We start from the raw sequence: 18,480 nt of genomic DNA on the forward strand, positions 1-18,480 counted from the left end.
CCCGTTAAGTGCTTAGCGCTTCATTTTAATATTGGCGTATTTGAATTGAATATTTCTGTACGAAGTACTAAAATTTGTATACTTAAATGTATTACGAGTTGGGTTGGCGCTCTTTTATATGCGTACATATTTTTTTTTAATTTCGCACGTTATGCACTAGCAATAGCTGATGATTCATATAAGTACCGAAATACGTTAAAATGACATGCGCAGAGTTTTACAATTATATTAAGCAAAAGCCAGAAGTTTTGAAACAAGTTCACAGCAATGAAAGAAATTACTGATATTTTAATGTTATCTTGTGCTTAAATATTTTCTCTTTCATGAAACCTAGAGTACTTATAAGTACAGCTCCGTACAAAATTATTGGCTCGGAGACTCTTTCATCCGATCACAATTTCTAATCAGATCTTTTAGAAAAATTTTGTAAATGTAGCTTTTGAGCCAATTATTAAAGTGCAAGTCTGAAGTTACCAGAAAATTTCGTTGATTTTTTGCAATTATTTATTTTTTTGCTGACAGTGTCTTCCATATAAAAAAAACTTGTCGAACATATTTTTTATGGAAGAAACGCTCAGTAAAAACAATACCAAAAAACTAAATTTTTATGTACTGCAAAACTTCATTTTCAAAATTTGTATAAAAAGTCTGATTAGAAAGGTGTAAATTTGCATGCAAATTTATTGCATTTTCCGAGTTTTGCACAAAGTTTGGAAATTGTATTTTTATGTTTTTTAATGTATTTAGAATAAACGGTATTTTTATAAAGAACAAAAAAATGTGCAAGCATTGTGAAAAATTCTCTGTGCTTAGTTGTGATAAGTTGTTTGTTTTGTTGGTGTACGTTTCAATGATCTCATGATCTCATGTTTTTATGTTTTTGTTGTTGTGTGTCAAAATAAGATTTTACTACATTTTTTCGTACGTAATTTTTGTCGAAACAAAAGGGAAGGGAGCGAGAGGCCCCCTAAGAAAACAAGGCAAATAGCAAAATCGGCTAAAAACGGCTTATTTTTTTACAAAACGGCTAACAAATTGGCTGTCGGCTAAACCGAAATTTCTCTGGCTGTTTGCTATGGCAACCGGCTAAATCTAGCCGGCAAAAGGCTAAAATGGCAACACTGAAGGTGCTGTAGCTCACCAATGTAACAATCGTGTCGATAAAAAGGTAAAATATAACTTTTAATTTGCTATCAAAAACCCCACCTCTTTTCTATTTGAAGAGTAAATTTGTTGATGCAACAAAACCGAGCAGATTTTCAGTTGAGCGGAGTAGAGGACTAGGTTTCAAATTATTTCGACAAAACGGAACAAATCTACTCCTATCGGAGCAAAGTCCGTACGATGGGTTATTGGTACGGTGACCATCCGTCCTTTATTTTAAAGGACAGTCCTTTATTTTAACCCCCTGTCCTTTATAATTTTTTTCAAAATAAAGGACGCCTTTTGTCCTGTATTTCTTGAACTGTCCTCTAAATCAGCTCTAAATACATAGGTAAATTTTAAACACAGAATATGAAAAATAAAAATTTCCCTTACAAAATATAATGAAAACCTTCGCGAGTTTTNACCCCCTGTCCTTTATAATTTTTTTCAAAATAAAGGACGCCTTTTGTCCTGTATTTCTTGAACTGTCCTCTAAATCAGCTCTAAATACATAGGTAAATTTTAAACACAGAATATGAAAAATAAAAATTTCCCTTACAAAATATAATGAAAACCTTCGCGAGTTTTTTTCGCCCCCACCTAAGGGTTTATATATAATCAGTAATCTTTGTACAATCTATAAAGGACGATCGTGTTGCGCGCTGAGTTTCCAGTTCCATTGAAAGAAAACAATAAACCCCCTGCCGCACAGTGGTTCAAAACTGGCATCTAGTGTTCGTAATTCACTGGAGACTTCATTTTTCCCTTAATTTGATTAATTTTTATTTAATTTTTTATGAAAGATTACAATATTTGCTAGAGTCCAGTAGAGCCTGATGTGTGATTTTTTATTTGATTATATTAAATTTTTTAGTGCAAAATGCAAAAAAGTAGCAATTTTTAAGAAAATGTATTCTCCTGGTCCAGTTAATAAATGTCACATAACAAAAACTAGTTGAAAACAGTTGTATGGCTCTCCCAAAACGAAAAAATTATAAAAAAAAACTTTGAAATGTTATAAAAAATGTTCACAAAAATAACTAGTTTTTTTGGTTTTTAGTAAAAATTGGTTTAAAATGAAGGCTCCGGTGAATTATGAACATTACATACTAATTTGGAACCACTGTGTGCTGGCTTCGTCGTGCAGTATGAATTATGGTAAACGCATTTTAGTAGCAAAGGGTGGCGAAGTCCTTAAAAAGGGTTTGGCTTCATTTTTCGCTACAACAGGGGAACTTGTACAATTAAATAATATAATTAACTGGTAAATATTTGATTTAAATTACGATATGGGTAAAGTACTTTTATCATACAAGTTGTATGTACGTATTCCCAAATCATTTTGAGAAAAAATGTCCTTTATTTTACGTTAGTTAATATGGTCACCGTAGTTATTGGGTATATGTGGAAAATGTACGCTCTTTGTTTGGTGCACAAAGACAGTATTACCGCAGCCGTAGAGCTGGAAAACTATCGATGGTCGTGGTCATTGATAGTTTCGATAGTCGATAGTCACAACCATCGATAGTATCGATACTATCGAAAATGTCGACACTATCGATAATACTATCGATAGTTTCGATTAAAAAGGGCCAAAAATTAAACATAACAACTTTTATTTAAAATGAGATCAGAATTTCTAAAATAAGTTTGTCCATATTTTTTTAAGGAACAAGTTTATCAACGATTTTTGGCTTCTGCGCTCTGAAATATGTATGTTACTGAATAATGTATGTATGAGTGAGAACTATCGATACTGCTTACAAAAACCATCCATACTATCGATAGTACCATCGATAGTTTTCGAGCTCTACGCAGCCGTACTGCGATGAACATGATGTCGGTGGAGGTAAAAATAATTGTTTCGCTACTTTTCATACCCTTCCTCCCGCAAGCTGTTTTTCCCTTTCTCTAGCCCACGCCCGCACTTTCACTACTGCGCGGGCAAAAAAGTGCCCACCTCTGATTTAGATGCATTTCTGCATCAAAACGAAATTTTTTTTAAAAATGTCGCTTACGTTATTTTGGCTCGTTATAATGTCAAAGATATGGTTAATTCCAAAATTTATTTCAGAAAATTCCGTGCAATGTAAAACATAAGTATAGGTACCAAATGAAATAATTAGTTTGGGTTCACAAGGACGAATAGGAATTGAAAATGCCCCTTTAATCTATTTTATTATTTAAGCTAATAAAGTTTGTCCTTAACATAAAACTTTTTCAAAAATAAGAATTGAAAAATTTCAAGTATGTTCAAGGNAATTGAAAATGCCCCTTTAATCTATTTTATTATTTAAGCTAATAAAGTTTGTCCTTAACATAAAATTTTTTCAAATAAAATTAGAAAAGAGTATTTTCAATACCTACCCGTCCCTTGCGGACCAAAAAATGTAATGTTTTAACTCTACAGAATCTTTTCTTTCATTTGATACCCATACTGGTGTCTTAAGTATATTGCACCGAAATTTTTAAATCATTTTTTGAATTACTCATATCTTTCAAATTTCAAAGTTCTTTTAAAAAATCCTGACGTCAGAGAGAAAAATTAAGAACGCAATTTTACTATATTTGGCCCTTGGTTTGGCGAATATATTAATTTTTTTTTGTGTGCAAAATTGCCTGCCGCAAGGTATTATATGTCTATTGAGCTACACATTTATAAAAAAAATTGTAAATCTATATACATATGTATATAAATGTGAATGTCTATTTGTTTATTACCTTAAAACTTTTGAACCACTAAACGAAATCGCACGAAACTTCGCTCAGTTATTTTTTTTACCCCGGGAAGGTTATATGTAGGTATGGCTTTGTTTGCAAATATGGTGTTAATTTTGCGAGGGGGCGTGGCACCTCCCATAGGCCTGCAAATTTTTAATCAGCTTTAACTTTGGAGTCATAAAATTTAAATTTGGTATGCAAACATGTCAATGGTAAGTGCTTATAGTAAAGTTTATATAAATGAGTTTGTAAATGGGGGCGTGGCACATAATATAGGCGTGGAATTTTTTATCAGCCATAATTGCGGAACCATAAGTCACAAAACTCCTTTAATTCCTTCTGATATGCCTTTCGAATTCAAAAGACTTCAGTTTCCCGTTCGCTTAGCTTTTACAATGACAATAAACAAGAATGCCTTAAAGTAAAACCCGAAACTTTATCGAAAATAAAATGTATGATAATTGTATTGGAAAATGCATTTATGTTAATAGATACTTGGAACTATTAAAAAATGCTGTGAAATCATATTAGAGTTGTTATTCGTTATAAATTAGATAGTATTTCTTATATTATATAATTTATTGGCGATATTTTAACCTAAATAAAAACACCTGCAGTGCCAAAAATTATTATTGCATTTTATTCCATAACAACCAAGCTAAAAGTATATAAAACGTTTCTATTATTGCCACCAGTGTAAATTACAAATCCCGAAAATCCCGGGATTCTAGGCAAATAATCCCGGGATTTTCGGGACTTAAAAAAAGACCGAGGTACCAGGATCCCGGGATTACCATTCCTTATGCATCTCACGTGAGATGAACTGCCATAACTTTGTGTCAATGTACTCATTGGGACTTTCATTTGATATATGTATTTTTCAACTCTGTAGCTGTTGTAGCTAATTACTATTAAACATACAGGTGAAGCTAATAAAAGCGTGCTAAAGAGGGCATACCATGGAAGTGTCGATACCTGTACTTGAAAAAAGCATCGAAAGAAAGTATCGATATCTACTAAGTATCGAGCTAAAGGTATCGATACCTACTTATATCGACATTTGTACCTATGTATATAGGAATTGTTTTTATAAAATAACGCTATCACATATATATCAATTTTTTTAAAAATAACTTATGTCTATCATTTTCGATTATAGCGAACGTACTTAATCTTTTTAAGAAAAACTTAAAGTTTTAAAACATATTTTACTATGATGGCCTCCCGAAATACAAGAAAAAATGCAAAGTTCCTCGTTTTTTATGTACGCATTTTATTTGTTTTACATAAATATTTATTTTGTACAAAGAATAAGCGATTGAGATCAAAAACTTTTATTTTATAGTCTATTTCATACAAATTAATTAATTGGTAAAAGTTATCTGTATTACAACACTGTTCAACAGCATTTCTGAAAGAACTAATCATATTGATAATTTTTAGAGGACAAAATTATAATGTAGTGTAGGAATTCATTCGCTACCTTAGAGTGAAAAGTTGATAAGTCCACCCTGTGGCGAAACGAACTAGTGCGGAACCGGTTTGGTTCTAGTGCGTTTGGAACCATGACTAGTACGCGTTAATTCTCTTTTGCATGCTAGCGACTGGCGAATTTAACATTGCGATGTCCTAGGAAGTGTCAATTGTCCCCCGTTGCATCCCTTTGGCTCTAGTTCCGATCCAGTTCTAAATTCGACAGATAAGATCTAGTTCGTTTTGCATCCCTTTTTCTATAGTTCCAAACCAGTTCCAAATTCGACAGATGAGATCTAGTTCGTTCTGCATCCCCTTTTCTTTAGTTCCAAACCAGTTCCGAATTCGACAGATGAGATCTAGTTCGATCTGCATCCATTTTTTATAGTTCCCAACCTGTTATAAATTCGTCACCTTAGATCTACATTTCTAATCAGGCTTGTCGAAACATTTCCCTTCTATATTAAATACGATCGGTTGAAGGAAGGACAATACAATCACAAATGTTTAAACGCATTTATTAAAAATTTATAAACCACATTAGTAGTAGTAGTAGTATTAAACTTAAGTAGTAAGTAAAAAACAAAAGTGCGTTCTGCTTAAAAGTAAAAATATTAGTTCACTTTGTATTACATGTCTTTGTATTTTAAGTAAATTCAGTTCTTTTTAAGCTTATATGTATATGAAGTACAAAAAAGTTTTTGTCGTACTTAACTTAAAAATGATAAATAATAAAGTTTAGGTACAGTGAAGTTTTTACAATACCGGCAACTATTTTTTAAATATTTTATTTTTCCCTAATTTTTTATAAAAATATGGTTAATTCTACACCAAAAACCCCAAAAATCAGAGTTCCAAACCTTATGCAAAATTAAAGAAAACTGCGAATTTCCATCCAAGTATTGCAATTTACACTCTTTAGAAAAAAGTTAAGTACTCAGTTATTAGCCCATTCAATTTTAGTATAACAAAGTGCAAGTTTGAGGTAGCTAGGACTTACCATTGATATTTAGCAACTTTTTTTTTGTTGTTTGGTAAGTCCTAGCTTCCTCACACTTGCACTTCATTATACTAAAATTGAATGGGCTAAAAAACTTTTTCTAGAGAGCGTAAATAGAAAGTGAATTATTTTAATGAAATTTTGCAGAATTTTTTTAAATTTTGGAACTCTGATATTTGGCGATTTTGTTGTATAATTGACCATAGTTTTATAAAAAATTACCGAAAACTAAAATATTAAAAAAATAGTTGCCCGTATTGTAAAAAATTCGTTGTACCTAAACTTTATTGACTGACTGTATTAAAGTAGCTGTGGTGGATTGCCTAAAAAAAATTAATTTGTCTTTTCTTAAAAAAAAGGTAGCTCTGGTGGCTTGCATTTTTAAATAAATTTAGTGAGAAAGTGGTAATTATTTTGACACTTTTTTTTTAAATGCCTCTTTTTCTGCAACTGCATTGCCTTTCTCAATTGTCCTTCAGGATCTTGGCCTTTGTTTATGGAATCACTAAGTATAATGATTATTAAGCAACTCAAAATCTATACCAGCGTGATTACCGGCGTATCCTTTTGAGAGGTAGCCGCACCCTTATCAAAGGAATAACCCCCAAACTTTTCAGGTAAAAATTTCAGTAGGTTGCGTCTTTATGGCCTTTTCAATTTTATAAATTATCATTATTTTTAAGTGGAAAAATAAAACTGAAAATTAATGATAATCTCTGCGCGAAAAAATAAAAATCATAAAATAATCATTATTTGTAATCCCAAAAATAAAAATCAAATAATAATTATTTCCGTTTGAGCGAAAAAACAAAACTCAATAATAATTCATAAAATAATGATTAAATGCTGATTTAAATTATTTTACTCATAATGATTACCTTCCCTGCTTTTAAAATTTAAAATAGAATAGTTTAGTGAAAGTACCACATTTCACTGCTTTTGGACTGGTGCGGAACTAGTTACTATCGGACTGATTCGTTTTTGGCAAAAAAGAACTAGTACTGAACTAGAAATCTGGTTCACTAGTTCGTGTTTTCCCTACAGGGCATTGCATTATGTTATTGTTCACGCTACACTTTATTTCCTATACCCATTTGATACTAGTAATGTACATATTCAAACACGTATAGACACAGTAAATATACAGTGTAACGACATTGATTTGTTTATATTTCTGTTTTTCTGCTTTTATGCCGAAAAGCAAAGTATGGAGTCACATTACCAAGATCGACAAAGGCTCGGTTAATTTTGAAAAATCTGAAATATTCGTGCAAAGAAGAAATTTAAAGAAAGGTTTACTGATTTTCTGATGAAAGCGAGCCATTCTTTATGTGTTGTTTATTACATGATAAAAACATAACAAGGTAAAACCATTGAGAGGCAGTCTGACGTTTGCCAACAATATAATTTTAAAATCAAAACTCAAACTCACACACACATTCTCATTTTCAATCTCAAACAATAACAATTGTGGACAATTTAATTTTTTTATTTTCAATTTTATATGATTTTAAAATGTTGGCAAACGTCAGAAAAAAATTATGGGCGACGAATTGAGAGAATGAATTTACCTTGTAATGTTTTTATCATGGTTTATTACGCACTCCAGTTGTTAAAGATTTCTTATTAATTTTCATTAACTGCAACATTCTTATTATGTCAAAAATTTTTTGTATCAAAAGGATAACATATCGATATCTTAGTTCCGATACCAATACCAAAATTTGTATCGATAATTATGGTCTGATTAAGCATACTTCGCATAACTTCGCACAACATCGCATAAACTTCAAACTGTAATTTCGTATGTACTTTGTATGTATTTTGTATATATTCCATTACCCAGAAATTAGCAGAACTTTTAAAAACTTAGCGATCTGTTGAGTTTAGATTTTGCTTCACATTTTCTTAAGTTACACTTTTAGTGCACTGGTACAAATGGTTGTGCGAAGTTACGCGAAGTATGCATAATCAGATCCTTAGCTTCTGATACGTCATTTTATACTGGTATTGATACCTTTATAGTATCGCAACATCCCTATTCGTGAAACGTGACGTCAAACCTTTTCAACCCCAGCGTATCTTGCAATCTTTTTATAGGCAACATTTTACTTTTGCTTACATACAGCGTCATAATTAGCATAAATCTCCCATCCGCATAGGGGCGTAGGTATTAAGTACGATTTAGCCAAGAGTAGTCTTAAATTTAAGGTAGTGAGCTACTGCGACAACCAGAGTTTAAAGAGCTTTCCATTTTTACAAGCTTTTATTTAACTTGCTCATCCCGCGGAAATTTCCAATCGATTTTAAACTAAGTTCTCGACAAACTAGAGACTCAGCGTAGTTAAGATCACGATGACAATGCGATTTAAAATATAAATTGATTCCCTAGATAGTCTAGGGATCTTAATACAAAGGGAGGCCAAACTCAGTAAAAGTTATGGCTTAAACTTTGGTTTCCTTGAAAGCGGTAACATAAAAAAGCGGTCGCAACTTTACGTTGCCAAAAACGTTGCTAAGTAAATATTGCAAGATGTCAACTCAGATGACGGCAATACACACCGTAATGTAATTTGACGGCACCGTAATATTTCCGACGGCGAGAGTGACGGTGTAGAACTATTTATCAACGCTTTTCGGCAACGTCTTATTTGTAGCGGTGTATTAGAAAATTTGTTTACAATTCTTTTGACCAAAAGCGTTAAATATACATTTCTATGAATCGTGAATAATAAAGTGGAAAGTGCATGGATGGTCGAAGAGGATGAAGTCCTAATAAACTCTGTGAAAAGCTGCCTATGCACCATAAAAGCGCAAAGCTACGTTACGTCCATTTAGCTTTACATAAAAGCGGTACCGCTATTAGCGTTAAGAATAGCGTTCGGTATGATACTGTCGTAATATTACGGCACCGCTTTTCGAGGAAACCAAAGCTTAACAGAGCGTAATTTGCCAAAGTACGTGAAACACGCTCTAAGCTTCTTATATCTGCCGCAGTAGTAAGTATATTTTCAGGCACTAGTATGATGGATTATATAGTTAATTATTTGGCAAGTAAAATACCATAAATAAATAAATTAGTCTCAACTTTGGTTCACATGGCCTAATTGTTAAGTTTCATAAACCTTCATATATGTAAAGCATAAAATTTTGCATGGCACCTCTGTTTAAGAAATATATCATTAGGTGCCCATTACCGATTTAGAGCAACAAAATAAAAATTTTTATGAGCTGTTTTCATTCAAAAGGCCTGCAAAAGGAGGCAGCAGTACCATACTAGGGATGTTAATTTTCAACCGAGATTTTCGGGATGTCGTTATCACAATCCTGGGATTATATTTGGGGTATTCACAACGGTGTCGTAAGTGTCGTATTGTTGTATGTCGCAAACTTTAAACGCCTAAAAAATATATTAAAGGGCTCCGTAAAGTACCATCAAAGTCATATTATGAATCTTTGCGGTGTTAAATAATAGTTGGTTGTCGTTTCAAGTTCTCTAAGCATTTATTTAAGCTTTTAAAGTTTTCGACATACAACAATACGACACTTACGACACCTTTGTGAATACCTCAATTGTTTGAGAAGCTCTCTTATCATAAAATAAATAAATGGGTTTGAAACCTAATTTTTTATTTAAAGTGGCGTTTTTATTTTTTCTCTCTGACGTCAGAATTTATTTTAAAGGTCTTTGTAATTTCAAAGAAATGATTAAGTCCAAAAATTATTTAAATAATTCAATGCAATGCAGAATAAAAATATGGGTACCAAATGCAATAGGAAATTTCTTTAGAATTTAAAAAATAAAATTTTTTGGATTCACTTGGACGAATAGGTAATAGGGATGTTATCGAGTTTATCACCCCTATTCTGCAACTCTTTCGTATTCAGATTTTGCTACGAATCGTAGAAATGGTATGCTGCAATCCGAATCGTATCTTCGAACTTTCGAAATTCGTAACAATGGCATGCCTAAAAACGAACGAGTAAGCTTTTTTGCGTAATTTTGTACGAAAACAATTCTGTGTCGGATGCGAGATAAAAGATGTAAATCAATGTGTGTTGCAGGAGGTGTTCATTTAAACCAGCGATGGGCAGAGAGAGCTTTTACTCTGCACGCGCCTATACACAATAGGGGTATTCTCGAAGTCTTGCACGATGCACGGATTGCATGAAATGCAAAAATACTATTCCAAATTTCGAAGAGTACGAGTGCACCCCATTGTAAAGTGGAAGCATGCATGGGTAGCAAGCAGCGAAATTATATATCAAATACAATAACAAGAGACAGCAAAAAAAATTAAGTGAGCGAGATGAGAGGAATGAGAGAAATATATAGCAATTCCAACAACAAAACAACTAGCACAGGGTCGTATTTATCTTGCTATGCTATTTTGCATAATATATACATGGGTTTCGACGTTGCATATTTTGCAGCGATAGAAAATGCTGTTTCCCATGTATTTCGTTGTTGTGTGTTTGCAAGTTATGCAATCCATGCAATCCGTGCTACGTGCAATGGCTTTGCAAGATTTGGAGAATACCCCTAATATATATACTATGTTATTACGTAGTCTAATTCACGAATTCATTTCATGAATTTGGGTTAAAATTGGCTGCATAAACACCATTTCATGAATTCAGTTATACACGAAAGTTAACCATGAGAATGCGGCATCATTTCATGAAATGGTGAAGTGCAAGTCCGGCAACGCCACGTTTCACAAACAGCTGTTTACTAGGGTTATGGTGTTTTTAGAATAATAACTATGAGGGGCATAACCAGGATTTTAAACAGTTATGGAAAAGTTATGTGGAATTGTTCAAATATAAAATAAATTCAAATAGAATAAACTGAAAATGCATTAAAACCAATTTAAACAAAATAAGGTTCATTGCCTGGAACCAACGGCTTTTGCAAATTCAAAAGGAGGCAAAAATTTCACAAGCCACTGGGTAGTTTCCCGCCAGNGGAACCAACGGCTTTTGCAAATTCAAAAGGAGGCAAAAATTTCACAAGCCTACTGGGTAGTTTCCCGCCAGTGCGTTGCCACTTTTTCAAATCACTTTATTTCATGAATTCGCGAACAATGCATAAACGGGCCATTTTTGAATTCATGAAATGAAAAATTCACGAATTCTGTCGCATAAACGTAGTAACAAAAAAGCTTAAAAGAGCTTTGCCCGCGGGGAAGGCAGTGCCCATCGCCGATTTAAACAGATAAATTTGCTTTTCGCATATACGCATATTTTTATCAACTGCTTTATATAAACGAGCAAAATCGTTTCCTTCAAAATATGTAAAATCAACAATTTTACTATAAATATGCACTTCATGAGTGTTTTTTTAATTCGTTTCCACTTTGTTTTCCTTCATTCAGCTGTCTTCGAAAAACAACTGATGGCTGGCAATGCTGCACATGTTTCCGGAAGGGTTGCAGCATGTGGATGTTTCGTTTTTCGTAGCGTAGCTACGAATTACGAATTACGAAAATTCGGGTTCTGGAATAAGGGGGTATATACATAAGTCCTTAACATATAATTTTTTTAAAAACAAATAATTCGAAATTTTAAGGATACAACTTTAAAATAACATTTTCAATACTTACCAGTCCCTCTGCACCAAAAACTTGAGTCAGTTCAAATTCTACAGGATTTCCTCTTTAATTTGATTCCCATACTTCTTCTCTAAGCACATTTCTCTGAATTTTTTAAATCATTTTTGAATTACTGACGCCAGAGCGAAAAACTAAAAACGCAATTTTACTATATTTGGCCCATGGTTTCGCGAATATGAATATTTATAATTGTGTTTAAAATTTACTCTCGCGCGCTGTTATATGTATAATGAGCTAGAAATTTATAAAAATATTAATTATTAAATAAAAATAAAAAACAAATATAGCCAAAACTGGTCAAGAAAAGGAGTTTCTACTATTGCCATCAGTGCATATTAAAAATCCCGAAAATCCCTGGATTATTTGCCAAAAATCCCGGCATTTTTGGGACCTTAATAAGGCCGGGATCCCGGGATTAACATTCCAGTACGGTACCGTGGGGTATAATACCATACGGCATGTTTGCTCACACAGCGCTACTGATTGTGCCATGTCGCCAGCTTAGAGTGAAAAGTTGCTAAGTCCCATTTTAAAAATTTGACTTCTTATAGCAACTTTCCTTAAGTATTCCGCAAAACATTGAATACAACATTTTACCTGTTCAACGAAAAGCAAAACACCGTACGGATCAAGGGGATTGGATCTTTATTAAAAGATTTCGTACTATTTTGGCCTTATCGGATTTTCGGTGCTTCTCTTGCACTCACGGTTGCCACTTTGATAAAGTGTTCCCAAAATTGGTAACATTTATTCTCTTTAGTAATTTGGTAACTTGTGATCTCATTTGGTAACTTTCAGACAAAATGCTTTAATACATTAAAATATTTTTGAATATCATTCAATATCTGCGGCAAAATTACATACACATAGCTAATTTCTTATTGAATGAATTTGTTTTTGATGATAGATACGAAAGTGTGATTTATGATAGGCGATGTGCACATATCTACATACACATGTGCGATGAGAAGCTAGGGTTTCNTAATACATTAAAATATTTTTGAATATCATTCAATATCTGCGGCAAAATTATATACACATAGCTAATTTCTTATTGAATGAATTTGTTTTTGATGATAGATACGAAATTGTGCTTTATGATAGGCGATGTGCACATATCTACATACACATGTGCGATGAGAAGCTAGGGTTTTGGTGTAGGCTGCGGTCTTGCAAATTTCTTAGATTATTATTAGTTACATTTTTCATTTCATTCTCTGAACGACATGCAGACGAGATTTTAATAATAGCCTGAGGAATAATGAAGCTATCCTTGCCTCAAAAGCGATTTATTTTCGTACTATAAAGTAGTTTATTTAAAACGTTAAAGTTGGTTTTTTTGAGTTAAAGTTTATTTAAAATTGCTTTAAAAAAATAAAAATTGGTTATGAAATATATTTAAATTTAATCAAATAAAAATACAAGTAATTTGTCTAAAGGGATGAAAATCTACGAATCAATGATTTCACTGGGTCACAAATTTAAATTTTTGTTCTGCCACTATTTAGAATAGCTCGCTGATTCCGAAAGCCGAGTGAATGCCGAGTGATGAAGTCAAGCTACTAACAAANCGCTGATTCCGAAAGCCGAGTGAATGCCGAGTGATGAAGTCAAGCTACTACTAAAAATCGGTAGATAAATAAAACAGTTGCACGGCAACTTTCATATAAGCTCGAAAGTGTAATGGGCGTTACATTGTTTATTACAAAAGAAAAAATGCTTTTAATAACTTTGGTAACTTTTTGATAATCTTTTTAAAAATTTTTGGTAACATTTCTTCTAAGTGTGTGGCAACCGTGCTTGGACTTAGCGAATTTTCCTTTCATTGAGTATAAACGAGAAAAAATAAAACATGTACCTTTATCCTTTTCGAAAAAATGCATTTTGAATTTCTCTTGCTTGCTATATCAAAACATGAGTTTTCATAAAAAGTGGACTTAGCAACTTTTCACTCAAAGCTAGCGATATACTGTATGTTCATTTCAATCCTTATATCGCAGAAGACAGTACCGCTCAGCGTCTGTTTTGGACATCCTTTAAGGGCCGGTTCCTAAATGTCTGGTTAACACTAATCTCCGGTTTAACATATTTATCGACGTTATCAACTCAACTCCCTGTTATATGCATGTTCGATTTTAAAAAAAGCTTGTCGGGAAATACCCAGCAGTACGGGGGGCGACTACAGGACTGCTGAATCGGTAGCTACGTGATATAAACTCCGTCAATTACCGACCGACTGTCTTTTACAAGGCAATGTCCTAGGCGGTAGTCACCATCGGCTCTCTCTGCACTACAGGGAGTTAGTAAAGTAGTCCCTTGCGTGATTTATGGGCGCCCTCTGTCGTAGGGTTTCGCTATCTGGTTCGACTCTGCACTACCATGTGCACTACCACGGGTTAAAAAGCGGTTCAAAAGTAGCGATTGTCTCCAGCAGTACTGGAGGGTAGCTAAATGATTAATTTACGCATATTTATGCATGTATTTACATATGTATGTCCCATATCTGCATATGAACCCGCCATTTGAGTGGTCATTTTAAATAAAAGCTTGTTTTAAAAAATTTGTTTAACATTATTTTTTATTCAATTTCTTCAAATCAAAATTTCCGTACAGTTCCACCTAATTTCCTTTATCCGTACCATGAAATTTCCGTTTTGTGCGGTTAACATCAGCGACATAATTAGCAAAAATCTCCCATCCGTATAGGTCCTATGAATTGCGACACAATTGGATTTGTCTGGAATCAGAAATAATCCGTTCACAGAGGCCCACTCATTTACTCGAGTCAAGTCAGAACTTAAGTTTTTAATACACATATCAGGACGTTTGGGGAACAGCAATTCTACAATTGTACATCATTAGCATAATCATGGACATTACAATACTTGAGAATGTTAGTTAAGTCATTTACGTATAAAACAAATAGCACAAATGAAGCCTGGAGGGAGTCCTTTGACTACGGCAAAAGATAAATAAGTTCTCAAACTTGCATTTATAATAACTTATGGTAAAGTGAATCCAAAGCCTCGGGAAGAGTTAGGAAAGAAACAATGTTTTCTTCTATTTGCTCGCAAATTATTTCTACCACGTCTAGGATAGCCGTTGTGCAGCTAATATGCAGCCTAAAGTCAGACTGCCGTTCAGATAAGAGCCCTGCAGTACGGGGGAGTGACTACAGGACTGCTGAATCGGTAGCTACCTGATAAACACCGTCAATTACCGACCGACTACTTGCAGTGTATTTCATCGACTACTTTTACAAGGAAATGTCCTAGGCGGTAGTCACCATCGGCTCTCTCTGCACTACCGGGAGTTACTAAAGTAGTCACTTGCGTGATTTATGGGCGCCCTCTGTCGTAGTTTTTCGCTATTCTACTTACGACCGGTTCGACTCTGCACTACCATGTGCACTACCACGGGTTAATAGAGTAGCTACTTACCTTGGAGTCGGTGCAGTAGCGGTTCAAAAGTAGCGATTGACTCCAGCAGTACTGGAGGGAGTCTATGATCATGTACGTACATACATACATACATACAAAATCATTTGCTTATGTACGAGTAATATACGCTTCACAACTTTAGACAAGAACGACAGTANTGTCGTAGTTTTTCGCTATTCTACTTACGACTGGTTCGACTCTGCACTACCATGTGCACTACCACGGGTTAATAGAGTAGCTACTTACCTAGGAGGCGGTGCAGTAGCGGTTCAAAAGTAGCGATGTGGTACTATGTGGGTCTGTCCTCGTTATTCTTCTTGTGAGTAGGTATTAAAGCTCAGTTTGTCTAGACTTAATTTTCGTAACTTAATTTAACTTAATNGCTGGAGTCAATCGCTACTTTTGAACCGCTACTGCACCGACTCCAAGGTAAGTAGCTACTCTATTAACCCGTGGTAGTGCACATGGTAGTGCAGAGTCGAACCGGTCGTAAGTAGAATAGCGAAAAACTACGACAGAGGGCGCCCATAAATCACGCAAGTGACTACTTTAGTAACTCCCGGTAGTGCAGAGAGAGCCGATGGTGACTACCGCCTAGGACATTTCCTTGTAAAAGTAGTCGATGAAATACACTGCAAGTAGTCGGTCGGTAATTGACGGTGTTTATCAGGTAGCTACCGATTCAGCAGTCCTGTAGTCACTCCCCCGTACTGCAGGGTAGCTACATATATGTGGGTCTGTCCTCGTTATTCTTCTTGTGAGTAGGTATTAAAGCTCAGTTTGTCTAGACTTAATTTTCGTAACTTAATTTAACTTAATATTTTGGCCAACCAGTTATATGAGAAACTGAGTTAGCGGTTAGTTAAAACTTAACTTACCGTAAGAAACTTAAGAACCTGTACGTTTTAGGTTCTTAAGTTACGGCCTTAAGAAAAATGAGAGCGGTGAGAGAATAAAGCTTGCCAGACTCTCGTTTGTGTATATCTTAAAACTAAATGAACGCAAACATTTTTGTTGGGATGAATTTTTTTGATGTGGCATTTCAGGCGGCGAACTGTTAATCAGCTGAAAAAGAAAACAGAAACGAAAATATTTCCGCTTCTGGCTTAAGTTGACGTGTTGAGTAATCTTTGATGATTTCTTACTGTAAGTTAAGATAAGTTAAGTCTAGACTAACTCAGCTCTTACCAAGGCATATTAGTGGCGTTCCCTATTTCCCAGTAGTAGGAAGAAATAGTCCGAAGTGGTCAGATTTAGTCCAAAAAGCGTTTCTGAACTTGAAAATGACAGCAGAAATGAGAGAGCAACTGTGACTCTCTTCAGTCCGAAGCAGTCAGATTTATTCAGAAGAATTTTTGCTGGCAAAATCTTGAAAAGTGCCAAACTCAATTAGCGGAAATTAAAGAATACACGAAAAGTGAGAATAATCTAAAAACTAAAAAAGTGAATTGAAAATGAAATTGACATAGTAAGTGTTTATTGTGCTTCTTTGAATGTGTTTTGTACATACATTTATATTTTTATTTGACATTAGTTTTGTTGTTGCCATTTTTTGGATTAAAAATTTAGTTTTTTGCGTTCCTTAACTTTTTCCTGTTATTCTCTTTTAGTGAGCGCGTTGTTCTTATGCTCTTGCAATTTGACACCTTTAAAATTTTAGCCAGAAAACATAAGGAATGGGCCTATTAAATAAGGTAGAAGAGATTTTGAAATTTCTCTCTTTGAACACCGACTATAATGTCAAATGATGAATAACTTTTAACCCTTTTCAAGTTGGCATTTTCTATTTTTCATCAAAACTTCACTTGCGTTTTAAATTGTGTGAATTTCTTTGTTTTTCATTCATGGATACATATACGAAAATGAAAAGGAGCAGGAACTACGAGCGTTGCGCTGTGTGGCAAGAGCCAATACGTTAAAGTGGTGTAATCCTTTAAGGCGCCTAGTTGCGAAGTTAGAAGACTTCGTTGGGAGAGCAGCTGCGGTGTTCAGTTGGAAGATTTTTCCCGTGTCTGTGAAAATCATTTCAATGCGAATGATTTAATTACTGTCCCATTGCAGGAAAATATTTATATTTTTAAGCGCATGCGTTTATACCCAGGTACTGTTACCATGCCCTGGGAAGTTCCTGTGCCTGAAATGCCTAAAGCACACGAAAGTTCAAAAGTGACGATATCATCTGTTGGAGCGCAGACGCAAACTGAATAAAAGGGCCCATACATGATATCAGCAATTTTTATAAGCTTCGCGCAAATCGCGGAAATTTCCAATCGATTTTAAACTGACAAGTTAGAGACTTAAAATTTTCAGCATACGATGACGGTGCAATTTAAAATGTAAATGAATTCCCCATATGGTCTAGGGGTCTTGATTCAAAGGCGGTCAAAAAATAGTAAGATTTATGGCTAACAGAGCGTAATTTGCCAAAGAACGTAAAACCACTATAAAATTGTTAAAGCTGCCGGCGCGCCGCGGCGGTAGTGTAGCAAAGCTATTCCTATTTTAGATATGAACCACGTTGTAGGCATCCTATCAAGGAGATACAATTAGAAGACTCCAGATGTCGCCCCGCCAGAAGAAGTTAAATATTGCGCCTGAATACATGCCATGCTACAGCGGAAATGGACGACAAGCCATTTCTTTAAATAAAATTAACTGCTGCTATATGTACATATGTATGTTTATACAAAACGTAAGCAAACAACATTTTGCTTGCCAAGTCTTCTGTTCTCTTTCATTGCAAGTTGAATTATTTTAATATCTATTGCAAAATTTTGTACATAAAATAAAATAACACTTTTTAATATACAACGCTTTTATAAATGGACTAAAAATCATAAAATAAAATAATGTAAAAAAAATATTTTTTAAAAACAAGCTTTTATTTAACCTGTACAATCAAAAGAATAAAATGAAGTAGTGTAACAAAAGATTTTTTAGCAAAAAAATTTTTTCAAAACTGCACTAAAATGGATAAAATAAAATAAAATTAAGTGCACAAGTTTTTCGTGCAAAGAAGGAAGTGCAGCTAAGCAAAATATACTGTACATACATACCTAACCAATTATGCATGTACGCTGAATTC

General features: G+C 34.1%; 1 long non-coding RNA gene across 1 annotated transcript in view; it reads left to right on the forward strand.

Annotated features, from left to right (window-relative positions):
- The first annotated feature begins 1,729 nt into the window (after positions 1-1,729).
- LOC108363211 (uncharacterized) overlaps positions 1,730-18,480 on the forward strand; it is a 23,676-nt gene continuing 6,925 nt past the window's right edge. Inside the window, exons 1-2 of the long non-coding RNA XR_001847584.1 lie at positions 1,730-1,800; positions 16,930-16,936. This is a non-coding gene — a long non-coding RNA (uncharacterized LOC108363211). The remainder of the gene's footprint in view (positions 1,801-16,929; positions 16,937-18,480) is intronic.

This window comes from Rhagoletis zephyria, unplaced genomic scaffold, assembly GCF_001687245.7.
Source record: "Rhagoletis zephyria isolate East Lansing unplaced genomic scaffold, Rhagoletis_zephyria_1.1 Rzeph_scaffold_01216, whole genome shotgun sequence".
In the NCBI taxonomy this organism is placed as follows: domain Eukaryota; kingdom Metazoa; phylum Arthropoda; class Insecta; order Diptera; family Tephritidae; genus Rhagoletis; species Rhagoletis zephyria.